Raw genomic sequence first — 22923 nt, forward strand, 5'->3', positions numbered from 1 at the left:
CCGAACATATAATCTTGCGATGTTAGGGTTCTCTCCCCCCGGCCCCCTTTTGACGAGACCCAGTGCGAAAGGTGGTACCATGAGCAGTGTCTTGAGAAGAATTTGCATGAATTGAGAGGCCGAAAACTGGTATTGCTGCTGTGAGTGCACATCACAATGTTGGAAGTCATGTAGACCTATATCTAATTTTGTGAGTGTTGTTCTGGAAAAAAATTAACTCTCACAAAAAAATGACAGCTGCTCAACCCGTATTGTTTTGTGTTTTTTGTTATTGTAAAGTGTCCTTGGGTGTCTTGAAAGGCGCTTATCAATAAAATGTATTATTATTATTAAGTTGCCTACACTGGTAAAGTTTTTTTTGGCCACTGGTTGTGTATTGGTGTCAGTGGCTATATGATGTACAAAAATCACACCCCAAAAAATTGGTTTCGAAACGGAGCTGCGCCGTGCCGACGTCCCCGCCAGAGATGGAAATCGCTTTGAGGACCAGGGGGCCGCGGTGTGCGATCAAAGGGAAGAAAAACTTGGTAATCAAACAGCACGAAGGTCCGGGGCCGAACGGATGCCACCCGCTTGGCCCCGCCGGAGCAGAGGTAAGATCGGGCGGCCCGAGCCCGAGCCCGAGCCCTACCCGAACCCGACCGCCCTAAAATGTCCCTCATTGCTTCGGGTTCGGGGCGCACGGCACCCGTACGGCGGAGAGTATCCAGGGTTACCAGTGAAGCGGAGGAACATCTCACGCCCACCCGCGCGAAATGTCGTACCGAGTTGTTTATGCCCACGGCACCGCCGATGCTGCACCGTTTCGGCGCGAGGGACGCTCCAAACGAGGAGTTTGGGTCGAATGTGAATTAAAGTGTTAGGTTTCGTGAGAGATCAATACAAGAACCACACACAGACACCAAAAACGAAGAGGGGTTTTATTGCCACAAGGTTGGTCAGGTCGAGGTGTAAACAACTGAAAGCTAGTCAAAATGATCACGTTGAGGAGTGCAGAAATGCTGGAGCGTAACGGCGTGGCAGCAGCTCGCTCGGTAGGAAGGATCGCTGACGAACTGGCAACGGGTGGCTGTTCACGCTGACTTTTATGGTGCAAGTGGCAGATGAGATGAAGACTCGCACGTGTGTAGGGGAGGCAGGTGCACTGATTCGAGAGGTGCCCAGCCCACACTGAAAAAGAGACAAAAAAAGGGAGGGGCGGCACCGTGGACACACAATGGTTTCGAACGCAAAGGGCAGAAAACGTCGACTTCCAGCCGCGCGACGTTCCGCGAACGAATACTGAATCGTATTGAGACACGTTATCCGTGGCATCATAAACTCCGCGAATTTAAGTCAACATCTCTCTGCTCCCAAATAAAACAATCATCCCTATTCGGTCAACTGTAAACGAAGAAGTCAAGTATGGGATTTTTTATGACCCTCTAAAAATAAGCAAAAACATAAAATGTCCGCCCTGTGAACATGAGCTGCAATCGAATCTCAAACCAAATACATGTGAAAGCAAAAAAAATCGAAACATATCAATTTAGAATTCAAAAAACGTCGTGTCCCCATCACACTTTTAATTGTCTCTTTTCTTTTTTCTTTTTTTTGCATTGACACGCCTCAAAATCCTTCTGATGTGAGCGTTTTTAAAAAATCTTGGCTCTTTTGACTTTTTTGGGGGGTTCTTGGGACGGAAAAAATTGACGATGAATTGACAATATTTGCTGCTCAGAGCTGATGCCACGTTGTGTCACTCTTGTGCTTTCTGAAATGCGAGAGCCCTATTTGTCCATGCACGGCCAGCACTTTACGATAGCCTCTGCTGGTGAGAGTTGGCCATTGCAGCCTTCCATATGATTTCATGTGACCCTCTAAAAATAATGAGATAAAATGTGCGTTGTGTGAACATGAGCTGTGCTTGAACCTACACCCAAATACAAGGAAAAGCAAAAAACAAAAATCTAAACGCACCAATTCAAAAGATAAATGAATGCCACGCCACCATCACACTTTTTCATGATTATTATTACAATTATTATTAATATCACTGCATAGTCAAGGCTCAAAATCCGCCTCATGTGAGCGTTTTTTTAAAAGATTTTCTTAATTTTGCTACTTTGGACTGGGCTTTTTTTTTGGATATTGGGACAGAGAAACTTTATTATGTATTGACAGTGTTTGCTCTTCATCTCTTTTTCAACCTGGTGGACGCCCTCTCTTTGGCCGAGCATGACCTGATTTGTAGTCAGACGCCTCATGCATTGCGCCACGAACTCCATGAAATCAAACCACTATTTCTCTGTTCTCCTGTGGGGGAATTTGCCGCTCCCAAAAAGTTATTGTTACCTTTTTCAGTGTGGGATGGGCGCTTCTCTAATCAGTGCACCTGCCTCCCCGACACACCTGCGAGTCGTTATCTCATCTGCCACTTGCAGCATAAAAGCCAGCCTGAAGAGCCACCCATTGTCACTTCGTCAGAGATCCTTCCTGCCGTGTCGACGACGCCGTACCGCTCCAGGATTCCTGCACTCCTCGAATTGATCATTTTGACTACCTTTCAGTTGTGACCACCTCGGCCTGTCTCGCTTACTGGCAATAAAACCCTTCTGTGCTTTTTGTGTCTGCGCGTGGTTCCTCTCTTCATCTCTCACGAAGCCGAACACTTTGCTTAACACCCGCGGTTCTCCCAGCGCTCCGCCCCAACATCCTCGTCGGAACAGCCTGAGCGCCGCAGCGGAGCAACGTCGTGGGCAAAAACGGCTCGGTCCGAAATTTCTCACGGGCGGGCGTGAGCTGTTCCTCCGCTTCGCTTGTCACACACACCACTCTCGGCCCTACCTGCCCCGCGCAACTCCGGCAGGGCCAAGCGGGTGGCATCTGTTCGGTCCCGGACCTTCGCGCGATTTGATCCCGAAGTTTTTCTTCCCTTTGATTGCACACCGCGCCCCCTGTCCCTCAAAGCGAGGTGCATCTCTGGCGGAGCCGAGCGGGCAGCAGCTTTGGTCCCGGCAGGTCGTGTTGGTGTGCGCGAGGTCTTCCACCTCTTCGCTTGCAACACTCGCCTTTGCCGGCCCGCCAGGCACGGCGCAGCTCTGGCGGGGCCAAGCGACAGCGTCGGTTAGGTCCCGGGCGCAAAATCAAAAGGGAGGGTCGACACTGTGGACAAACAATGGACCCTAACACAAAGGGCAGAAAACTTCGACGCACACCCGCGCGACATTCTGTGAACGAAAATATGCCACCCGCCTGACCTCGCCGGAGTTTCGCCGCGCCCGTCGGTCGAACGTGGCCCGGGTTGCAAGCGAAGTGGGTGAAAAGCTCACGCCCATCCTCGCCAAATGTCGTACAATGCCGCTGCAAAACACGGCCCGGGCGCGGCTGCTCCGAGCGGATCGCAATGCAGCTCTGATCAAGGGGGATCTTGCGGGAAGCCGGGAGGGGCGCGGGTGTCAAGCAACGGACTAATAAACCTCGTCGAATACGCCCGCGACGGGCCGGTATAGAAGCGATGCCGCCAGTTTGTCCCCGCCGGAGCTCCTCCAAGCCAGGCAGGCCGAAAGTGGTGCGGGTTGACAACACAGGGTCCAAAACTTCAACGCACAACCAAGCGATCGTCCGGCTTTATGCAGCCTTGTAAAAATTGTGTTTTCAAATTGTTCGCCCGAAACAGTTTTGTCACTCCCACAAGACAAACAAGCTATTTTTTTCAGATGGCAGTGGAACTGATGAAGGCCTTCCCCAGACATTCCGTGCATCAATTTTAGAACATTATGTGGCGATGGAAAATAAGAGAACAAGACAATCGTCAGAAATACTGACCACAGCAGGTTTATTGGATGATGATCACCCATGCAAAAAATGTTTAATTGTGGCATCCAGAAATGATGACAAAGAAATATTTTGTTTCAAACGACTTCATGAAAATGAAGTGCTGATACCAGGGAGGAATTCTGAAAGCTTTTAGAAAATCATTTTTTATGATTTGTACCACAACCAAAAATCTCGTGTTATTCACTGCTCTGATGAAAACAAAATGTCAAGATAAAATTCCAAACCCATATTTACACACTGTGAATTTTAAGTTTAATGTTGACTGATATTCCGTCACGTTGTAGTATTTGTTCTCGCCATGCACTGTGGCATGCTCTCAATGGCAAAACCACCTGGAAAAGGTCCTCTGACAAAACGAGTGATTTTTACAATGGAAGAACACACAATTTATCTTGCATCGACATTGTCTTCATGATGGTTTGCATGCATCATTGAAATTGGGTTGGTTCAAGTAAGAAAAAAAAATGAATTTTAAAAGCAACTTAGGAAATATCAATCAGGATAACTCTAACATATAATCTTGCGATGTTAGGGTTCTCTCTCCCCGCCCCCCTTTTGACGAGACCCAGTGCGAAAGGTGGTACCATGAGCAGTGTCTTGAGAAGCATTTGCATGAATTGAGAGGCCGAAAACTGGTATTGCTGCTGTGAGTGCACATCACAATGTTGGAAGTCATGTAGACCTATATCTAATGTTGTGAGTGTTGTTCTGGAAAAAATTTAATTCTCACTAAAAAAATGACAGACATATCAGATTAAGTTGCCTACACTGGTAAAGTTTTTTTTTGGCCACTGGTTGTGTGTTGGTCTCAGTGGCTATATGATGTGCAAAAAGTACACCCCAAAAAATTGGTTTCGAACCAGAGCTGCGCCGTGCCGACGTCCCCGCCAGAGATGGAAATCGCTTTGAGGACCAGGGGGTCGCGGTGTGCGATCAAAGGGAAGAAAAACTTGGTCATCAAACAGCACGAAGGTCCGGGACCGAACGGATGCCACCCGCTTGGCCCTGCCGGAGCAGAGGTAAGATCGGGCGGCCCGAGCCCGAGCCCAAGCCCGAGCCCTACCCGAACCCGACCGCCCTAAAATGTCCCTCATTGCTTCGGGTTCGGGGAGCACGGCACCCGTACGGCGGAGAGTATCCAGGCTTACCAGTGAAGCGGAGGAACATCTCACACCCACCCGCGCGAAATGTCGTACCGAGTTGTTTATGCCCACGGCACCGCCGATGGTGCCCCGTTTCGGCGCGAGGGACGCTCCAAACGAGGAGTTTGGGTCGAATGTGAATTAAAGTCTTATGTTTCGTGAGAGATCAGCACAAGAACCACACACAGACACCAAAAATGAAGAGGGGGTTTATTGCCAGAAAGTTGGACAGGTCGAGGTGTAAACAACTGAAAGCTAGTCAAAATGATCGCGTTGAGGAGTGCAGAAATGCTGGAGCGGAACGGCGTGGCAGCAGCTAGCTCGGCTGGAAGGATTGCTGACGAACTGGCAACGGGTGGGTGTTCACGCTGTCTTTTATGGTGCAAGTGGCAGATGAGATGAAGACTCGCACGTGTGTAGGGGAGGCAGGTGCACTGATTCGAGAGGCGCCCAGCCCACACTGAAAAAGACACAAAAAAAGGGAGGGGGCAGCACCGTGGACACACAATGGTTTCGAACGCAAAGGGCAGAAAACGTCGGCTTCCAGCCACGCGACGTTCCGCGAACGAATACTGAATCGTATTGAGACACGTTATCCGTGGCATCATAAACTCCACGAATTTAAGTCAACATCTCTCTGCTCCCAAATAAAACAATCATCCCTATTCAGTCAACTGTAAACGAAGAGGTCAAGTATGTGATTTTGTTTATGACCCTCTAAAAATAAGCAACAACATAAAATGTCCACTCTGTGAACATGCGCTGCAATCGAATCTAAAACCAAATACATGTGAAAGCAAAAAAAATCGAAATATATCAATTTAGAATTCAAAAAAACGTCGTGTCCGCATCATACTTTTTAATTGTCTTTTTTTTTCTTTTTTTTTTTTGCATCGACACGCCTCAAAATCCGTCTGATGTGAGCGTTTTTAAAAAATCTTGTCTCTTTTGACTTTTTTTGGGGGTTCTTGGGACGGAAAAAATTGACAATGAATTGACAACATTTGCTGCTCAGAGCTGATGCCACGTTGTGTCACTCTTGTGCTTTCTGAAATGCGAGAGCCCTATTTGTCCATGCACGGCCAGCACTTTACGATAGCTTCTGCTGGTGAGAGTTGGCCATTGCAGCTTTCCATATGATTTCCTGTGATCCTCTAAAAATAAGAAGATAAAATGTGCATTGTGTGAACATGAGCTGCGCTTGAAACTAAACCCAAATACAAGGAAAAGCAAAAAACAAAAATCTAAACGCAGCAATTCAAAAGATAAATGAATGCCACGCCACCATCACACTTTTTCATGAAATAAATAAAAACTCAAATTGAGTGTCACACCTAAACCAAAGGACTTATGCACACACTTCATCATGTATTTTGTTCAGGATGACCTCCTGAAGCCTATATGAGCATTAATTTGACCACACAACTCATTCCTATGAAGATACATTCAAACTCACAAAATGTGCTCAGCTCCGGCTGAAAATGCATTTAAAGCAATAAAAACTCAAATTGAGTGTCACGCCTAAACCAAAGGACTTATGCACACACTTTAACATGTATTTAGTTCAAGATAACCTCCTGAAGCCTGAATCAGTATTAAATTGACCACACAACTCATTCCTATGAAGATACATTCAAACTCAGAAAACGTGTTCAGCTCGGCCTGAAAATGCATTTAAAGCAATGAAAACTCAAATTGAGTGTCACGCCTAAACCAAAAATTTATGCACACACTTCAACATGTATTTAGTTACGGATATCCTCTGAAAGCAGAAGGAAAATGATCGGCCACGTACTCCGGCTGCCAAGAGAGAGACCGGCAAGTGTGGCCATGGACTGGATGCCAGAGGGTGGAAAGAGGAAGAGAGGTAGGCCAAAGAAGACGTGGAGACAGACTGCCAAAGAAGACCTCAGTGAGATGGGTGTCAGCTGGCATGGAGCAAGAAGGGTCGCCAGTGACCGGAACAAATGGAGGAGGCTCGTCGCCCAATGTTCCAAATAGGAGCGGGCGGAACTAACTAACTAACTAACTATCCTCCTGAAGCCTAAATGAGCATTAATTTGACTACACAACTCATTCCTATGAAGATACATTCAAAGTCAGAAAACGTGCTCAGCTCGGGCTGAAAATGCATTTAAAGCAATAAAAACTCAAATTGAGTGTCACGCCTAAACCAAACGACTTATGCACACACTTCAACATGTATTTGAGGATGTCCTCCTGAAGCCTAAATGAGTTTTAATTTGACTACACAACTCATTCCTATGAAGATACATTCAAAGTCAGAACACGTGCTCAGCTCGGGCTGAAAATGCATTTAAAGCAATAAAAACTCAAATTGAGTTTCACGCCTAAACCAAAGGACCTCTGCACACACTTCAACATGTATTTAGTTCAGGATGTCCTCCTGAAGCCTAAATGAGCATTAATTTGATCACACAACTCATTCCTCTGAAGATACATTCAAAGTCAGAAAACGCGCTCAGCTCGGGTTGAAAAAGCATTTAAAGCAATAAAAACTCAAATTGAGTGTCACGCCTAAACCAAAGGACTAATGACACACTTCAACATGTATTTAGTTCAGGATGACCTCCTGAAGCCGAAATGAGCATTAATTTCATCACACAAGTCATTCCTATGAAGATACATTCAAACTCAGAAAACGTGCTCAGCTCGGCCTGAAAATGCATTTAAAGCAATATAAATTCAAATTGAGTGTCACGCCTAAACCAAAGGACTTATGCACACACTTCAACATGTATTTAGTTCAGGATGTCCTCCCGAAGCCTAAATGAGCAATAATTTGATCACACAACTCATTCCTATGAAGATACATTCAAACTCAGAAAACGTGCTCAGCTCGGCGTGAAAATACATTTAAAGCAATAAAAACTCAAATTGAGTGTCACACCCAAACCAAAGGACTTATTCAACACTTCAACATGTATTTTGTTCAGGTTGACTTCCTGAAGCCTAAGTGACCATTAATTTGATCACACAACTCATTCCTCTGAGGTTACAATCAAAGTCAGAAAACGAGCTCAGCTCGGCCCTGAAAATGCATTTAAAGCAATTAAAACTCAAAATGAGTGTCACGCCTACATCAAAGAACTTATGCACACATTTCAACATGTATTTAGTTCAGGTTGACCTCCTGAAGCCTAAATGACCAATAATTTGATCACCCAACTCATTCCTATGAAGATACATTCAAACTCAGAAAACGTGCTCAGCTCGGCCTGAAAATGCATTTAAAGCAATAAAAACTCAAATTGCGTGTCACGCCTAAACCAAATTACTTAAGCAAACATTTCAACATGTATTTACTGTAGTTCAGGATGACCTCCTGAAGCCTAAATCACCATTCGTTTGGTCACCAACTCATTCCTATGAAGATACATTCAAACTCAGAAAACGTGCTCAGCTTGGCCTGAAAATGCATTTAAAGCAATAAAAACTCAAATTGAGTGTCACGCCTAAACCTTAGGATTTATGCACACATTTCAACATGTATTTAGTTCAGGATGACCTCCTGAAGCCTAAATGACCATTAATTTGATAACACAACTCATTCCTATGAAGATACATTCAAACTCAGAAAACGTGCTCAGCTCGGCCTGAAAATGCATGTAAAGCAATAAAAACTGAAACTTAGTGTCAGACCCAAACAAAAGGACGTATGCATACATTCCAACGTCTAATTGTCGTTTCTGATGCGTGCAAGTGTGTGTTTGTGTGTGTGTGTGTGTGTGTGTGTGTGTGTGGCACCCACCCTTTTACAGTACTTTGGTGGGTAAAGTACTGTATACGGAAAAAATTGCCGAATGACTCAGAGGTTTTGTGCATGGCTGTAACTTTTTTGGTTCTTAACACCAACGTCCACCAATCACAGCACGAGTGGATCTAGCCCACGTTTTGTGAGGGCCGTGGAGGCTGAGAAGGTGAAAAGCCATGCCGAATGGCTGTGCATCTTCTTTCAGTCTTCCACGTGGGTTAGTCTTTGATCTTCAATCAGTGTCTAAGTGTTGTTTACATGCGTGCTAGTGTGTCCGTTCGTGACTCAGACGTTTTGTGCATGGCTGTAACTGTATTGGTTCCGAACGCCGACGTCCACCAAAGACAGCACGAGTGGAACTAGCACACGTGGGGTGAGGGGCGAGGCTGAGAAGATGCAAAGCCATGTAGATTGGCTGTGCATCTTCTTTCAGTCTAGCACGTGGTTTACTCTAGTATCTTTAATCAGTGTCTAAGTGTTGTTTACGATGCGTAGTGTGTGCGAATATATGTGCGCTCTCATGTGTTTGTGTGTGTTTGCGTGTGTGTGTGCGTGTGTGTGTGTGCGTGTTTGTGTGTGTGTGTGTGTTTGTTTGCGTGTGTTTATGTGTGTGCGCGCACGGACGCGTGTATATGTGTGTGCCACAGAGAAAGAGAGAGGGAGCGAGATCGCTGGCCTGTAACTCTATGTGAAACACACAGCACATTTGTAATTTCGTCCCTTTCACATTTTTTGGCTGTACAGTTTTACAAACAAAAAAAGAAAAGGAAAAAGAAACTAAACCTCCATCTCAACATTGTGGATTCTTGGTCTTTTTTCGTTGTTCGCTATCTGTCTATCTGTTCACGTCTCGGACACGGACAAGTCGGACAGAATGGTAAAAAGACGACTTCACGGCGGGCAATACAACTACAAAACAGTTAACAATGACAGACAACGGCTCAGTATTCAACAACTATGGAGTCACGGGACAAGAGCAGGCCCTCGAAACTCTGATGCCTGTACTCGATACTGCGTCACTCCAATCTGCATCTACTGGATCAAACTCATCTTCTGCCAGCAGAGCAGCTGCCAGGGCCCACGCCAAAGTTGAATCGGCGCGTACGAGAGCTCTCTACGCACAGTGCGAGGCAGAACTAAAGATGAAGAAGCCCAGTTAGTAGTTGAGCTCACAAAATTGGGACACGGAAAGGAGGTAGCGGCAGCCACCGCAGAGGCTAGAGTCGTAGAAGAAGCGGCTGAACTTGACAGTTGCGAAGGAAGTAGGAGGCCTCGACACTCTGAAGTGAGCCTCAGCCCACAACGTATACGTGACTATGTCACCCAGCTCCAAACAGACTTTGAGGAGCCGCCAGAACTTTCTCTGTATCCACCGCAAACCCCCCATCCATCTGATGACAACTTAATACCTGCCAGGCCAACGTCTGAAGCTCCGGCACCACGACCTAAAATACCAGCACCCACAGCTACAGTGCAGCACTGCGCACGGTCAATGCCAGCAGCTCCAATACGTCAGCCAACGAGTTCAAAGCCAGTCGTATGGAACTACCGCCCCGCTCAACTCTCCCCATCTGAGCTGTCCTTTGCAAGACAGACTTCTCCACTACAAGCCCCACCGCAAGCACATCCTGTGAGACACCACGGGCATAAGCGACATTGCGAGGTACTTAATGCGCCAAGGACTTGTGAACTCTGGTCTCCACCAATTCGACGATCGCCCAGAAAGCTATTGGTCGTGGAAGTCCTCTTTTCTCAATGCAATTGTAGAACTGAACCTTACTGCCAGCGAGGAGCTCGACCTGTTCACAAAATGGCTAGGAAAAGAGTCCTCCGAGCATGTTAGAAGGATCCGTTCTGTGCACATCGCCAGTCCCACAATAGGTCTACAGCAAGCATGGACGCGGATACAAGAGTGCTACGGCACACCCGAAATGATAGAGGCTGCCCTCTTTGAAAGGTTAGAGCGTTTTCCGAAGATTTCCCACAAAGACGTCTCGAAGCTAAGAGCACGCTGCCAAGGCTGACGGCTACTTGTCTGGGCTCTCGTACCTGGACACTGCCAGAGGCGTCAACCCTATTGTTCAGAAACTCCCGCACGGCCTCCAAGAAAGGTTATCCATAGGCTCCATGTACAAAGAGCAGCACGGTGTTTCCTTTCCTCCTTTCGCGTACTTCACGGAGTTTATCTGCAACGAGGCCCGCAGAAGAAACAATCCCAGCTTCTCACTCCAGCCTGTTCCTGAGAAATCTCTGAAGCTCGAGCCACCCGAAAGAGGACAAAGATTCGTCAAAAAACATGTCGCTAATCACAAGACAGACATCCCACCCAACAGCCCAGTTTTACAGTCAAACAGTTCAAAAGGTAAAATTGACATAGGTAATGCCCCATTCATCAGAAACCCCATCCACTCAAGAAATGCAGGGGGTTTAGGAGCAAACCACTCGAAGAACGCAAAGCCTACCTGAAGGAGAATGGTGTCAGCTTCAAGTGTTGCTCCTCCACAACCCACCAGGCCAAGAACTGTAACGCAACGCTGAAATGTACTGAGTGTGAAAGTGAGAACCACGTGACGGCGCTCCATCCTGGCCCTCCACCTTGGGACACCGAGAACAAGGAACCCTCCCCACAGCATGGCGGGGAGAGAGATGAGAAAACGCCTGAAGCTGATGTCACCTCGAAGTGCACAGGGGTCTGCGGCAAAGGGCAAAGCCTCCGGTCCTGTTCCAAGATCTGCCTGGCGACCCAAGGCACACCCCGATAGAGCTACCAATGTCTACATCATCTTGGACAAGCAGAGTAACAGATCTCTAGCCAGATCGGAGTTCTTCAACCTCTTCCAAGTCAACGGTACTGACTCCCCATACACACTCCGTACATGTGCAGGAATTACGGAAACGTCCGGGAGAAGAGCAACAGGTTTCCTCGCTGAGTCTCTGGACGGACAGACAAAGGTGATGCTTCCAACGCTAATTGAGTGTAATCATATGCCAGACGACCGCTCCGAAATTCCCACTCCTGAGGTCGCTCAACACCACTGCCATTTGAAGTCCATCGCTCGCATGATCCCTCGGCTGGATCCTAATGCCCAGATACTGATCCTTCTGGGACGCGATGTTCTCCAGGTCCATAAAGTTAGGGAGCAGCGCAACGGTCCCCTCAATGCCCCCTTCGCCCAACAGCTTGACCTGGGATGGGTCGTCGTTGGGGATGTGTCTCGGGTCCGCACCAACATACTGGGGAATGGTAGACCGTCTCTTCTCACTCCATGCCCCAACCAGCTCCAAGTAAAGGAAAGGTTCGGCCCCGAACGCCAGCAATCTACCTCGCAGCTCAACCTTCGTCAAGACACCCAAGTCTTCAATGACTGCAGTCTCGGAAGGACAATCTTCCAAACCACCAAGGATGATGACAAAGTAGGGCTCTCCATCGAAATTCGAATGTTTCCACAGTTCATGGACAAGGAGATGGTAATGGATGAAACTAACAGCTGGGTCGCGCCCCTCCCCTTCCGGTCCCCTCATCGGCAACTCCCAAACAATAGAGAACAAGCTCTCAGCAGACTCAACTCCCTCCGCCGGACTCTGGTCAGAAATCCAAAGATGCAAGCAGACTTCGTCTCATTCAGGCAAAACATCTTTGATCATGACCACGCTGAGTTAGCTCCACCGCTTCAAGAGTACAGGGAGTGCTGGTATTTGCCAATTTTCGGCATCTACCACCCGCAGAAACCGGACAAGATCAGGGTCGTCTTTGACTCCAGCTCTCAACATCAAGGCGTCTCCCTGAATGACATGCTTCTCACCGGTCCTGATCTGAATAACAGCTTGTTGGGAGTCTTGCTGCGCTTCAGGCAAGAGGAAGTTGCCATCGAAGCCGACATCGAACAGATGTTTCACAGTTTTGTCGTTCGTGAAGACAACCGAGACTTCTTGCGGTTCCTGTGGTTTAAGGAGAACGACCCCAACCAGGAGATTGTCGAGTATCGCATGAAGGTTCATGTCTTCGGCAACTCACCCTCTCCAGCCGTAGCCATTTACGGACTTCATCAAGCAGCCAAACATGGAGCAGATGAATACTGGAAGGAGGCCAAAGACTTTGTGGAACGCAATTTTATGTCGACGATGGTTTGACATCACTCCCATTAGCTGCAGCAGCAGTCAACCTACTGCCAAAGGCACAGGCAATGCTGGCTGCTTCCAACCTCAGACTCCATAAAATAGCGTCGAACTGCCCAGAGGTGCTAGAAGCTTTTCCTCCCGAAGACCATGCTAAGGGACTAGATCAGGGGTGGGCAAACTTTTTGGCTCGGGGGCCACATTGATTTCTAAATTTGACAGGTGGGCCGGGTCAGCACAAGATACGGTTCATATAAAAAACTGTACATGTTGATGGTCCATACCAGGGGTGGGCAAACTTTTTGGCTCGGGGGCCACATTGATTTCTAAATTTGACAGGTGGGCCGGGTCAGCACAAGATACGGTTCATATAAAAAACTGTACATGTTGAAAGTCCATACCAAACATCAACAGAATAAAAGCATTAAAGTATTACCTTTATTTTTTTATTCTTTTAATGAGAACGGTGAAACAACTGTGGTATATGTCCTGTATGAACGTCCAAGTATGTTAACAACATACATGTGTGACAACACAAGCAACAAAGTGCAACAATATATTGCCCCAAAACTGCAGCATACAGTACAGGTAGGTGACAAAGTATAACAAAGTTAGGACTATTTGCTACAAAATGACACGAGTAAAAGACCTGGTGGTTTCTTTCCACTCACTCACTGTCTCGAACTTGACCTCTCCTCGATCACCACACAAGACAGCGTTGCTCAGTTGATGTCGTGCAATGAATTTTGATGCCAGCCACGGGACGCTTCGAAGTCTTCGATGACCATAGTTAGTGTTATGGAATTTGCTTTCTCTCTTATTAGCGGTCCAGTTTGTGGAAAGTTTTTAGCACGATAACAGTCAACCAGGAAACAGCCATACCAGGAAACGTGTATTTACTCGACTGTCCGTCGAGCCGCAAGCAATTCACTCTGAGCATGGAAATAGCCAGAATCGGACTGAGCAAGAATCGCTTCCTCGTTTTTCAAAGTCTCGTAGATTTGAGACTTTCCGACTCCAAACGTCTCCTGAATGTTTCGTATTTTGTAACCTACTTCGTTTAATCAGATACACTTCACTTTCTCTTCCGAGGCCATTACTGTTCCTCTTCGTTTGGATGCCATGATCTACAGGATGTAAAAGTTTTTCGCAATTCCAGTAAAACTCACTGCAATAAAGCGTCTCTTGCATGTCGCTGTTTTGGATCCAATGATAGAAATAGCGGCGCGGACAGCCACACACTTATTCCGTCGTATCGAGCGGGAGTTGCTTGAGTTGGCGCTACTGCGGGCTTCCGTGTCGTCTCCACCTCCCTCCCTGTGCTCTGCAACTTCAAGTAACTGCGCCACCTGCCGTTGAAATGCCTGTCATTACAAGTCCAAATTAAATGAATGCAATCATTTACATCGAACCTTAATTGTGTACCAACCTTCGGCGGGCCAGATTAAAAAGACCAACGGGCCGTAGTTTGCCCACCCCTGGACTGGATCTTTGAAGTCAAGATGGCGCCCGAGTAGGCAGCCGTCAGCAAGTGCTCTAAAGAGCCTTGCTTTTTTTGTTGTTTTTGTGTTTGTTTTGTCACTTTGTGTTTGTTGTTACGTCGTGTGGACCTGATGTGGACTTTTTCAGCATTTTTTGGCCACGACATTCATCAAGGAGGAGACTCTGTGCTTGGTGGTTGTGCCTTCTTGGCAGCATGGGTATACCAGTATTGTTTTTGACTGGGAGGAATGTCGGCGCCATTTGACTGTCGTTGCTGGACAGTCACCCCAGGGCGCCCCGGGGCGCTTGTGTCTTGCACCTGTAATGGGCAGCATTTTTCACAGCCCTGCTTTGTTCAGCAGAGAGATCGGTGCTGTTGAACGGTCTGTGGCTGGATGGATGTAAGTCTTGAGGAGCCGACGATGAGAAGAAAGGAGCGTTAGCGCGGAGCGCCGATGCGGATTTGGAACTGGGAGTCGCGGCTTGGAGTTTGAAGCGGATTACGTGGGACAGGAGAAGAGAATTAATCTCTTTTCGTCAATGGACGCTACAGCTTTGTGTTTGCTTTCAAAACTTAGCTTGTAGCAGACGTGTGCACATTTTCAGCATGACGTCTCTGATCCACTGGTGAAAGGACACTTTGATCCTCTCCTCTTTCATCTATAACTGCTTCAGACAACAAAGTGTATGCAGAAAATTGGTGAAGATTGCACGACTGTCTGTGTCCTATGTGTTGTGTTGTGTTATTTTTGTTATTTTGACTTCAAAATGGCGCCGCGAGAGTGGCTGCCTTTCCAGCAGCTCCTATATTTTGTTGTTCTACTTCTTCCTTTCATAACTTTGCTGCTGTGAATTGGGAATTTCTCCATTGCGAGACTAATAAAGGTTTTTCTTATCTTATCTTATCTTAGACAACTTAGATTTCGATGACAGCTCCGACCTTATCCAGCGCAGCCTCGGTCTCAGCTGGGAGCTCAAACAGGACGTCTTCACCTTCAAAACGACGGCTACAGAGAAGCCCTACACCCGCAAGGTGCATTAGCCACGGTGAACAGTTTGTTTGACCCCCTTGGCCTTGTTGCGCCAGTCGTCATTCAGGGGAAGTTCCTGCTGAGAGAACTCACCTGTAATGAAACTCACGACTGGGATACCCCTCTACCGGATGAGAAGGAAGCGAAATGGAAGATGTGGAAAGAAACACTCCAGCACCTACAAGATATCAAGATGCCGAGAGCATACGCTACGTCTCTGTCAACCGCTCAGAGGAAAGAGCTTCTCATTTTCTCCGACGCTTCAGTGAAAGCTATCGCTGCTGTGGTCCACCTCAGGATCATCGACAGCAATGGAGAATGTCATGTCGGGTTTGTACTCGGGAAAGCTAAGTTGGCCCCTCCTACTGCCCACACTATACCCAGACTTGAACTTTGTGCTGTCGTTCTACCTGTGGAAATGGCAGAGCGAGTGAAAAACGAGCTGGACGTTAACATCGACTCTATGCAGTTCTACACTGATAGTAGAGTCGTATTAGGGTACATAAACAACCAGACCAGATGGTTCTACGTGTACGTCTTGTTGAGGAATGTGAGCGGTCAAATTGCTCTTAGCCCTCCTTGGACACAGGTTCTTTTATCTCTCTATAAGGTGGAAGAAGACCCAACACCACGTCGTCTTTTCTTCGGTTTATCACAACGCAATACGAATCGATTCGGGCTCCTGTGAGTCTCAGATTTCATCAGGAAGCGTCAAAGAAACACATTCATGAGATTATATAGAGACAATATGATAATGAGAGGCGGGGAGGTACGCCTCTCATGCAAATCCCCGAAACAAAGAAAGTAACATGTCATCTGACCCGGTGTGGCTGGAAGAAGTTGGGAGCGGTGAGGTGAGACCAGACCACCACTACCCACCATTTGGTGTGATGGCAGGAACACAGATACTTGAGATAACAGTTTCTCTTTTGATGTTAAACATGTCCTGTGGAGGGGGGGCCCTAAAAGTGGTGGGGGTCGAGGGCACTAAAGGTGATTGTAAAAACAGTGAGCAGGAAATGCCTTCAACAGCATTCTACATTGTTTCTTTCAAGTGTCTGAACATACACTAACAGAGAGGAATAACACCATAACCATTAAACCTAACTAAGTAAAAAGTAGAGACAAAGAAGGTCAAGCAAAGTTCGATCTTGATATGATGACAAAGTATAGACCACTGCTGCTGGTCACAGATCTTGAGATTAGGGTTCCTCTTTGATGGCACTTGACAGCCTTCAGGGACTTTTAAGAGGTGGTGGAGGCAAGAAAACCCTTGGGGGGCTGTTAATTAACCAAGTGAAAATGGGACCTAAACTTCACACTACATTCTTTGTTTTAAGTACTTCAGCAGATGTTCAGGACAGAGACTAGTGTCAATAGTTCTCATAGCAAGATGAAATTCCTCAACAATATTCTACTACTACTTCTAGCGGAATATTTCCTTAACAGTCTGCAACCGGGTGCAGCGAATCAGGAAGTTCACCAAACCGGAACAGTGGCGCTACGTCCACACAGATCAAAATCCAGCCGATCTTGGCACACGATCAGTACCTGCTGCTGAACTCAAGCACACAACATGGCTCAGAGGACCCACCTTTCTGTCCATGCCGGATGGAATTCCCAATCATGAAGAAGAATCCTCCGAACTAGTTGACCCAGACTCCGACAGTGAGGTTCGTTCCCATGCGACAGCTATCACAAACTCTCCTCCACAGCTGGGATCTTTTCGCTTTGAACGGTTCTCGTCATGGAAGTCCCTTGTGAGAGCTATAGCATCCTTGTCCAACCTTGTGAAGAGGAAAATGGCTGCAATCATACTCGACTGCAAGGCCAAAGGTCCTGGACCTTGCTCGGTTGAAGAACTGTCAGAGGCTAAGACTCTGATCATTCGCTGTGTTCAAAGGGAGACCTACAAGAAAGAGTTTGACTGCTTAGCCGCTGCAAAGAACATCCCGAGAACAGTTCCCTACGAAAACTGGTCCCTACGTGGATAAGGACGGTCTTCTACGGATAGGAGGAAGACTCAAGCACGCAGCTCTCGACACAAATGAACAGTTTCCAATCATCGTTCCAACTCGCAGTCACATCGCGACGCTCCTTGTGAGGCACTACCACGAGAAGGTCAAGCACCAGGGCCGAGTCTCCACTGAGGGATCCATCCGAGCAGCGGGATACTGGATCGTGGGAGCCAAACGGTGCATCAACAACATCCTCCACAAATGTGTGACCTGCAATAAGCTTCGCGGGAAGATATGTATTCAGAAGATGGCAGATCCCCCTCGACCGTTTGAGCTCGGAACCACCTTTTACGTACGTGGGACTTGATGTGTTCGGGCCCTGGGCTGTCACCACGAGACGTACCCGCGGTGGCCAGGCAAATAGCAAACGATCGCCCATCGTTTGCTATTTGTCCTCTTCACCTGCATGAGCACATGCGCTGTACACATCGAGCTCATTGAGGCGATGGACACATCCTCTTTCATCAACGCCTTGCGACGGTTTTTGGCAATGAGAGGACCAGTGAAACTGATTCGGTCGGATTGCGGGACACATTTTAAAGGCGCTTGCAAAGAACTACACATGTTGGTCACAGACCCCGAAGAACCTAATGTCAACAAGTACTTGGGGGAACAAGGATGCACGTGGATCTTTAACCCTCCACACTCCTCCCACATGGGAGGAACGTGGGGACGCATGATCGGAGTCTCCAGATGGATCCTTGACTCCATGCTACAGGAAAATCCCCAGTCACGCTTCACACACGAGGTATTGTCAACCTTGATGGCTGAGGTAACTGCAATCATCAATGCCAGACCCCTCGCACCGATATCCTCTGATCCAGAGTCTCCTTTCCTATTGACCCCTGCATCGTTGCTGACACAGAAGGTGCACCGTCTCCCTGCTCCTCCTGGAGCCTTTGACAAGAAAGACCTCCATCGCCAACAATGTAGACAAGTCCAACATCTTGCTAACGTCTGTAAGTGGCAGGATGTCAGACCTAACGTCAAGGAAGGTGACCTAGTGTTGCTCAAAGACAATCAAACCAAAAGAAATGAATGGCCACTTGCAGTTGTGACAAAGACCTTTCCCGACCAGGACGGTATGGTTAGGAAGATCAAGCTGAAGGTCACCCGATCTGGATCTCCAAAGACATTCTTGAGACCTGTTTCTGAAGCTGTTCTACTCATGGCAGCTGAAAACTGAACTTTCATATTTTTACTTCTTGTTAATTGACAATAGTGGTATAAAATATATAACAGACGGGGAGTGTCATGTTCCGTTTGTAGTGAGATTCGAGGGGACTTTAATTTTGGCAAAACAAACCGGAAGTACCTTGTCATGTTCCGTTTTTAGTTAGATTCTACAGCACTTTAATTTTGGCAACACAAACCGGAAGTACCTAGTCCAGTGAAGACCGCATGGTTTCGTGCTAGCTGTTGTCGTCATTTCTCATTTTCTTCTTGAGTATATGCCTTGGAAAGCATCGTCTGTAAGTTGAACCCTGTTTAGACTGGACTTTCATGATGTCTACCAAACCGTTGCTTCAGTTCTAGTATTGGAAATATGCAATATTAACTCATTGAATACCACCCCTTTTCACTGGAACAACCCCCTCAATCCCTCACATTTTACTGAATTTTGACTGATTTGCAAGGCCCACAGAATTTTCTGTTCTATGGCTATATATACATGCAACCTGTCAAAGGAAAGGTGAGACTCTCTTCTTTCAGCAGAAAAAAGTTTGTTTCTATCTTTCTCCGTTCGTTGGCAATCAGCATTAGAAAACTGCTAAGTTTTATGGGAAAGGCCGATTTTCTGCAGAAATCCAGAGAAAATGAGCTTTTTGTAAAAGTATGCATTGCAAGCATCATTTCAAGTTTTACACTATTTTTTGCTTTTATGGCAGCTCAAATACCTCAATAATGTGTTCCTCCTACAAAAGAACATTACAAATAATGTTTTTGTAGCAAAATAATTTATTTGCACACAACAAAACTATTGAACTATGAACAAAGGTGCAGCTGTGGAGAAGATGGTTTTGGGCTTGCATCCAGTTTGTCACCACATCGATTCACCCCACCACGTCCAGATGCACGACCTATAAATTATAGAAACATAAAAAGTTGCAAATATATCTTGCTGCAGAGTGAGGTACAATAATTTTATTTACCTTTCTTTCCACCACCAAAGCGAGGAGTCGTCATCTTTTGGCTTCTGGTTGGACAATCTGTAATATATAGAAGTATGTACAATTACCACACTTTTATTTTTCAATTTTTTTTATTGTTGCTTTCCACTTACATTTCAACATCTCTCACACACACCATTTACACCATTCATTCCACGTTGCTCAGCATCCAATTTGAAATGAAATGGAATATGAATTTAACACGAGTGGTTTTAGCAGAGCTGAGCGGACCAAATGTGTCCTGTTTTTTTTTTTGTTTGTTTTTTGAAAACCTATGGCGACATGCAAGTCAGCGCATATTTTCATCCACATCTACGAGACGCATCAACCGTACATAAATGATGAGTGTTACTGACAACTTCATAGTATAGCAGGGAATGTAGCGGTGCATAAAAGTGACTGAGGAGGCATAAGAAGTGATGAAGTTTTGAATGGGAACTTGCAAGCTAGTCAGCAGTTACCTCCTCGTTCCAGCGGCTCTGGCGAGGACTCTCAGCTGCTTTCCGTTATGTCCGAAGGCACATATTCGTCCGACATCGGGATCCAAATCGCTCTCCAATTCATCGTTTTCGCCGTCGTCTTTACGAGACGATTCCAACGAATCGCTGACGTGTGCCCGGCGTCGGCCATGCGAAGCAATACAGCCTCTTTGCCGTCATCGCTGAAAGTCGCCGGGGAGACGATTTGTGGGCGACGTGGGGCATCGGGAGGCACAAAATGCTCTGCCAAGCGATGATCGCTGACGTGGAGCAAGTTCATCTTCATCAGATGAACTCGAAACTCGGCGTGAGCTATACGGGCTGCGTGTGGCACGCCATGTTTGTGCAGGCCGACGTTCGTTTGACGGGTGCCGCTTTCGATTAGTGACCGAAGCGTCATTTTCTCTTCCACACAAACACCATCTCCTTTGTTGTTTTGTTTTGAAAAAAAAAAATCATTTTTAGTTTGTTATTTCCTTTTCTCCATCGTTGCTAGTTGCTAATGTTCCAATCCACTATCCACATACGCCCCTCCCTCACTGTACACCCTTTCACTCCTTCTGCGGCGTGATCCTGGTTGATTTTTGCACCACTGCCACCCAATGGCCATTTTTTTGCTATTCAAGCCTAATCCTGTGGTGAGAAGTTGCATCGGACTCTCTTGCACCCTCCCCCATGAAAACACGTGATTGACGTATTAATACGTCTTGGGGAGGGAACGGCTATGCGCAAATTGACGTATTTATACGTCAAAGGGTGTAAATGAGTTAAGAACGATTTTCCGTCCGTTTTTGCTATGCTACATTAGCGCTTGGGCTATCCATATTAGCATATGGACTACTGCATGCTAGTTGCGGCTATTTTCAATGCTAACCGTGCATATTTTGGTTATTTCGGTTCCAAGCTTATATTGCGTTTTGACAACAAGTTAACATTACAATGTACAGTGATGACACAGAGACATTTAATTTGAACGGTGTGAAACATCCCCCTTTTGGTGTTTCTATTTCTCTGTACAGTTTTACAAACATAAGGAAAAAGAAACTAAAGCTCCATCTCAACATTGTGGATTCTTGGTCTTTTTTCGTTGTCCGCTATCTGTCAATCTGTTCACGACTCGGACACGGACAAGTAGGACAGAATATTTATACAGTCTTGTTTAACTTAGATTTCGTTATAAAAGGCAGGCTTTGTTATCAGAAATCACCCCTCCTCCTCCCGAGTCCTCACAAATAAAATATGAAATGTCGGGTTTAAATACCCTCGGGCCAGTTCGAGTCGGGCTCAATATTTTAGGACCGATCTTACCTCTACTCTCGGCAAGCATTTTACCTGTGGATTTGTGTCATATCGGCTGTCCACGCCTCACCTTTATTTAAATAGTAAACACATAATTTTCTGCCATTGTCTTGTCCAGGGAAACCAAGACAACAAGTATTATTTTATATTAGTAGATTGATTTGGAAAAAATACATGGAGGGACACCGTTCACAGATCTGTCAAGGGAGCCTTCTCCCCCTCCGTGTCTTCTGCTCTCATTTTATCTTGTTGGGAGGTGGTGAAGTTCAGCGCAATCAGCATTTTCAGCAGCTACACAGAGTACAGAATAGTGCATGGGCAGGAAACTTTGCTTATCCGCAAAATACCTCGTCAGCATTCAGTCGTACGAACGGATACTTCCATTTAGCGCTGTTATATGTCAAATTCCCATTACAATTCCTCTCTCTTGATCCTGAGGATCAACCAGGATGAAAAAAAACATACACACACACACACACAAACAAACAAACCCAAAAACAAAGGCACAATCCAAGATGTAGAGAGAGAGAGAGATTCCCAAAATTAGCATCAGACTGAAGAGGTGATGTGGTTTGAAAACAGTCATCATTAAGGGGTGGGAACCGAAATCTATACTTAAGGGAGAATGCAAAGCAGTTTTTACAGGAGGCAGAGTCCCTTTAGTGAGTTGGCAAACCACCAGAAGGAAGAGTGATAGCATTGTTGTATTTACATAAAAGACTCTATATCCTTGGGGTTAGTTAGTGGGTCGTCAGTACGGGGATCGGTACTTGTTATGGATGGGGCAATCCGTGAAAGCAGGGTATAGTTCATGGTAGAAATGGTATGCACAATCATGTGACGAACACACGGAACAATACAACTTTGTTTATCCGCAAAATAACTCGTCAGCATTCAATCGTATGAACAGTTACTTAGATTTAGCGCTGTTATATGTGAAATTCCCATTACACCATTTTTATGATAAAAATGGTTCAAAATACATTAAGAATCACACCAAAATCACAGTCTAGAAGACAAATATTAATGGTGTTATTTTATTATATTTATTATTGTTTGTGCATGAGCGGGGACGCAAAGGTCAAAATGCAATTTTCATCTGACTGGTTGCCCTGTATGTCAATCAAGTAGCGGGATTGATGTTAATTACTTCTACATGCATGTATACCATTAAAATTGGCCTTATAAATATTATGTACTGTACATGTATCTATATGGAGGGGGGGGGGGGCGGTCGCTACTTCGCGGATTTTCATTTATCGCGGGTGGTTTTGGTCCCCATTAACCGCGATAAATGAGGGATTATTGTATTTACGATATCTCCTTGCAGTGAAGGAAAGCAAGGACCTGTTGCTCTCCAGCTCTAGCTTCCTCCTCACTCTGCTCTTCTACGTATCTTCCCGTCACTGACCTGGCGTATGACCGGGATTTAGTCGACAGCCCAGTCATAACAACGTCATTTATCCTCTTATACAAAAGATCTCCAGCAGTGATAAAATAAAGAAAATACTCACAAACAAGGATCTAGGAAAAACGAGAGCGATTATGAATAGTATAGAGAGGTCTAGAAAATAATACAAAGCAAAACAGC

The 22923-nt window shown here is 46.1% G+C and overlaps 1 long non-coding RNA gene across 1 annotated transcript; it reads right to left on the bottom strand.

The window, feature by feature from the left end:
- Window positions 1-19439: 19439 nt before the first annotated feature.
- On the bottom strand, window positions 19440-20343 carry LOC147203265 (uncharacterized). Its single transcript, XR_015101243.1, has 3 exons — window positions 20016-20343; window positions 19537-19593; window positions 19440-19464 (listed from the first exon to the last, which is right to left on the bottom strand). It is a non-coding gene; the product is annotated as an uncharacterized LOC147203265 (long non-coding RNA).
- Window positions 20344-22923: the final 2580 nt, after the last annotated feature.

The sequence above is a fragment of the Hippocampus guttulatus genome, chromosome 6 (assembly GCF_054856545.1).
Source record: "Hippocampus guttulatus isolate MCC_2025c chromosome 6, RoL_Hgut_1.0, whole genome shotgun sequence".
NCBI classification, from domain to species: Eukaryota; Metazoa; Chordata; class Actinopteri; order Syngnathiformes; family Syngnathidae; genus Hippocampus; species Hippocampus guttulatus.